The sequence below is a fragment of the Agelaius phoeniceus genome, unplaced genomic scaffold (assembly GCF_051311805.1).
Source record: "Agelaius phoeniceus isolate bAgePho1 unplaced genomic scaffold, bAgePho1.hap1 Scaffold_110, whole genome shotgun sequence".
Taxonomy (NCBI): domain Eukaryota; kingdom Metazoa; phylum Chordata; class Aves; order Passeriformes; family Icteridae; genus Agelaius; species Agelaius phoeniceus.
The window spans coordinates 133,908-139,064 of record NW_027509876.1 but is presented as its reverse complement, the minus strand read 5'-3'; positions in this window follow the sequence as shown (position 1 = coordinate 139,064).

Sequence of the window (5,157 nt, the reverse complement as noted above, 5' to 3'; positions counted from 1 at the left end):
TGCTTTGTGGGATTGGTCAAAAAACTTGTAAAGGAAGTTGTAACATTAAGTTCTTGGTCTGCTGCCTGGGATGTGAGCTGCTGGCATCTTCCCATTGTCATAATCATGTAATGAGAGTGATGCTGAAAAATAAAACAGCTCAAGGCAGTTCCACAGCAGTCCTGTCCCGTTTGTGATTTGTACACAGCCCCCACCTGGTGATAAACTGAAATTCAACAAGGTCAAAAAACCTGCTGGCTTCTGCCTGCACACAGCCATGCAATCGTGGTCCAGAGGGGGGATGTGCTACCTGAAAGCAAACCAGCACATTGTCCTGCGGGAAGGAAGAAATTCCCTTCTAGCAGATCAGGTTTGGGCAGGGCAGTTCTGGGGATAGAGTCATGCAGGCAGAGCAGCAAGAGAGGAGACCAAACCCTGTGGCCTTACTGGGAGTAAAAGCAAACCTGAAAAGCAAAAGAAGGAACACAGCAAGGCAACCCCTAAAACAAGGAGATGGCAAAGAGAATTTAAATGGGCATGAAAGCAGCAAGGAAGAATCATAAAACCATGAGAGCAATCAGCTGGCCAAAAGTGACAGAAACACTGACAGGCTGTGCCTATCACTATGGGCTTCAAAGGCATTTTCTGCCTGGAGAAACATGACCAGCACTGAGTGACAGTGTGGTTCCAGTATGCAAAGCCAATCTTGGCTCTGCAGGGCTTCTTGCTGCCTGTGCAGGCAAGCTGGGCTGCTGGGCATTCCTGCCTGCAGCCAGCAGGCCAGGTGCTGCCCTCTGGGATTCACAGACACAGCACACATGCATTTTCCAGCACACAGATATCATCAACCCCTGAGCACCAAAATGCTCTCAGAAAGTCTAAACCAGATGATTTGGACTCCCTCCTGTCTCTTCCCACCAGCCCACTCCTGCCACAAGCTTCATTTGAGAAAATGTTTCCCTGACTGAAATTCCAATGGTCTCCGTTTTCCTCTTTACAGTGGAACACAACTGCTAACATTTTTCAACTTTTTCCCTCTCAGTTCTCTTGGGAAACTGCAAAACAATCCCAATTTTTTCAAGTGAAGGTAAAAGCCTCCAGGAGTACATGGCTTTGGATGTGCTGTGGTTCTCCAAAGGCAAAGCAGAGCACCGTGTGTTGCTTTTGGAAAAGCTGAGCAGAGCTGGATGAAGCTGAGCAGGAGCCTCAAGTGGCACCTAAAGGCCTCCCACTGCTTCTGCTCCATCAGTCTCATTGCAGGGCTCTTTCAGAACACGGTTCCTGCAGTGCCAATGCCATGAATGAGAAGTGATTCCAGCACAAAGTGGAGGAGACAGCCCCTGAGCTTTGGCTGTGAGCTGCACAAAGGGAGCCAAACTGGCTGAGAGAGGCAGAGGAGCCAAGATTAACTAAGGAGACACAGAGTGAGGTACAGACTCAAGGCAAAGCACGAGAGCAGCTAAGAACTGCACAGCCCTCAACATTCCTACCAATCCAGAGCTTTCAAGAGAAGCCAACTCCTCTGGGATTGATACCATCAACACATGGCCAGAATCAGGGGGCAATTCCCAGCACAGGAAGATTTCCACCATCTTGCAGAACAAAGGTGCTGAGATATTTTCTTCTGGACGTGCTGCAGCAGATAACTTGCTTTGCTGTACACTCTGGGAATTACACCTCTCTCCTCTTCCAGCACAGCATTAAAGCTCTGTGGAAACCCAGGACAATGGGAGCATTTCTCTGTCTGCTCTGGGCTGTCCTGACCCCCAGGGGAGCAATGACTTTGACCCTCATGCATAGAGAAAGTTTCCTAGACTTCAAGATAGACTAGAATCCACAAAAGTGTGCAATAGATTATAGGGAGCAGTGTAGGTGTATCACTTGGTGAGAAATTTAGGTTTTGGGATTTTTAGTATGTCATGGATGGAAGCAGGATGGAGGGCACAGGGTGTCATCCTGAGTTTCTTCTTCGTGCTTCTTCTTCCTTCTTCCTCATGGGTTTGGGTGGCATTTTGTAATTGGACAGAAAAGTCTGCATTGCAGGCTCTTTGGGATCAGTTCTTGGGTTAAAAGGGAAAATAATCTAAGTGTTAGTTCTTAACTGGATAGTTTAGTCTTAAAAGACCTTGTAACAAGAGATTGTTATTCATTTTGTGCCTTGCTAGTGAAAAGCTGCTGAACTCATGGTTGTGAGACTGCTTTACTGATAAGAAATAATAAACACCTGATTCCAAACATGAACTACCATCTCAAGTGCCTTCAGTCCAGACCCAGAGAAACCAAGAAAGCTCCACGTCCCAGCACTTACCTTGCCCACATTGGTGAGAGACAGAGCCATTTCAGAGACACCACGCGTGTCGAAGTTCTGAAATACCACCTCTGGTGGGGAAATCTGAAACAAGTTCTGCTTGGGGGGATCTGACGGCAGCTGGAGAGGCGAGAGAGAGCAGGGAGAGGTTCAGCTGCTGGGAGGAAGGTTCATGAAGGATCCCATGCACTGATCCCCAGTGAAGTACAGGCTCTGGGGGAGCACACCTGGGCAAACAGTGGCTCACCCACCTCTGCTCTGAGCTGATCCACAGCTGCTGGGCCACACAGAGCTGGCGCAAGCCAAGCTGCTCTTCTGGCATGGATTTCTCCAGGTTTCCTTCTCCAGAGTGCCAGGCAGCACTTTCCTTAAGCACAGCCCTGTGCCCATGTGGTCACAGAGCTCTGGGGCACTGCCTGAGCACTCGTGGAGTAAGAAAAACCCACAAATTTACATCAAACTCCACGGGAAACGATTGTGGGATGTCCTTTACTCTGAGACAGGGAAACTGAGGCCCACACAACTGCAAATATCTGTTTTGATCTAGAACTTAGGCATCAGTAAGAAGAGGACAAGAGCAGAGGAGGAGTGAGAGATGAGGCGATATTTTGCTGAAGCCAAAAGGTTATTAAGTTAAAGAATGAAAGTTGTTGGTTCTGTGTGTTGTGTTTGGATCGTTTGGGTTTGTTGGGTGTTGCTGTGAGCTGGGAGAGGCACAGGGTTGAAGACCTGACCAAAAGGAAGCAGGGGGAGAGAGGAGGGGACAGAAAAGCTGGAGATCTGAGAGAATGGAAGTTCCCAAGTACTCATCCAAGGGGAAAGGGGACGGGGGCAGCCCTGGCTGGGTATAAAGGGGATAGAAAGATTGCCATTTTCTCAGAGGCTGTGTTTGTTCATCTCCAGAGGGAGGAAGAAACACCCGGCTCAGCTGAATCGTTACAAAAGTTTCCTTTTGCTTCCATGATTTTGTCCCCTTTACTTGTATTTAAAAGTTAGTGTGTTTCTAACAGAGGTAAAGGCAAAAATCAAGGAACACAGAAGTTAGGAAAAAGACAAATGAGGTCAATGCTGAATGAGGAAAAGGTTCAGTTATTTTCTCAGCAACTTGGCTAAAAGTAGAGTTGCTATCTCTGTTTTCCATGTGCTTTAAATGGGTGCTTTCCTGTAATTATTGCTATCTTATAATTATTGCTATATTATTGATACCAGTGTAGAGGCACTTCTGGAATGACACAACAACAGCAAATGATTCTGGAGCAGAGGCATTGCTTGGAGAAAACTCTCCCCTTTGCTTTGTCTGGGCAATCCTTAACCAGTGTGTTACATGGCTCTTGCTGCCAATTTCTTGCTCAACAGTGTGATAGATGAATGTGATTCGTGCTAACAATCGTAACTATATTTTAAATATTTTAGAAAATATTTGTTAAAAAGTAACAGAGGAAAAGGATATGGAATTAGTGTCACAAAACAGATGTTTTCAGATGTTCATGAGAAAACAGGATGCAGGATGTAGTTTGAGATAAGTAACATCCCAAAAGGCAATAGGCCTCAGGATAATTAAAGAATCGGCCTTGAAATGGATAAAATTGGGATGATTCCAGGTATCTATGAAATAATAAGGCTTCTTTTTGGAATATAATGCTGGCTTCTATAACACAAGACTTGGGGTGCATGTGCAGCTTCTGGGGTTGTTCAAAGGACAGTGATGATGAGGAGAAGCCTTCGTGGGAAGCGACCACCAAAACCAAAAGACCCCTTAGAAACAAGCAGAGCATGCACTGTGCAGTACAGTGACATAGATTTCAAGAATCAAAAATAGGAGGAGATTGACAGAAAATTATTGATGAATATGTATTAGCATCCAGTCTATAAGTTGTGTTTGGATTCTTTATCTTTTGTATGGGAGGCAGGGTGAGAAAACCCCCCTGTATCCTGACTGGTTTTGCTTATGCTTTATCCAAACCACTGCCAAATTATTTTGTATCTGCTTGATTATATTTGATTGCATGATTTTATATAAAATTGCTGCTCAATTAAAATTGCTGCTAAATTCTAATGTTGGTTTATTAAATTAGACATACAGGGACCTCATTCATAACAACAGCCCACCTCAGTCACCTACCCGTTGGGACTGTGCTTTCTACTGAGCCAGTCCTGCCAGAAAAGCAGCTTCAAACACACCTCTAAGAAGGCACTGATCCAGATAAAGCACATCCATTCCCCTCTGCCCAGGGCCAGTCCCCTGTACATCTGGCAGCCTGCAAAATCTAACACCCCGTCAGGGTCCAACACATTGTTCCAGCCCAAAGCACAAAGGCAATTTGTTTTGTTAAATCTGAAGTAATTCCTGCAGGTCCTCGGCCTTCCAAGGCCAACGCTGCCACTCTGGAGGGAATCTTGTGACCCCAAGCATTTGATGGTGACCACACCAAAGCAAGAGGTGGCTCCTTCAGCAGGAGAATGGCACATGGCAATGCTGTGCCTTTGTGTCCCCAGCCTTCCCCCCATTGTTTCAGCAATGGCAGCTACACTTAGGCAGCTTCAGCAGAGCTTATTTGTGTTGGCTTAGTGCAGATCAGGACTCCCAGCCCACCACTCCCAGCAGTTTGCAATGACAACAGGACCTGCACACTGAGGTCTTTTGCTGGAGGCAAGCCTGTCACAAGCACACACCCTCTTCAAACTTCCCATCAAACAGAAAGGAGAAGAGCAGGAAAAGGCTACCTTTGGACCAGTCTTCCCCAGGTCTACACATGGGCCAATTCTGGGTAGAAAACTCCCACCAGTGCTGGCCTTCTTCTTCATGTTGAGAAACTTCTGCCACAGGAACTTAGAGGGAAGCAGCTGAAAGGCAAAAATAAACCAGCTAG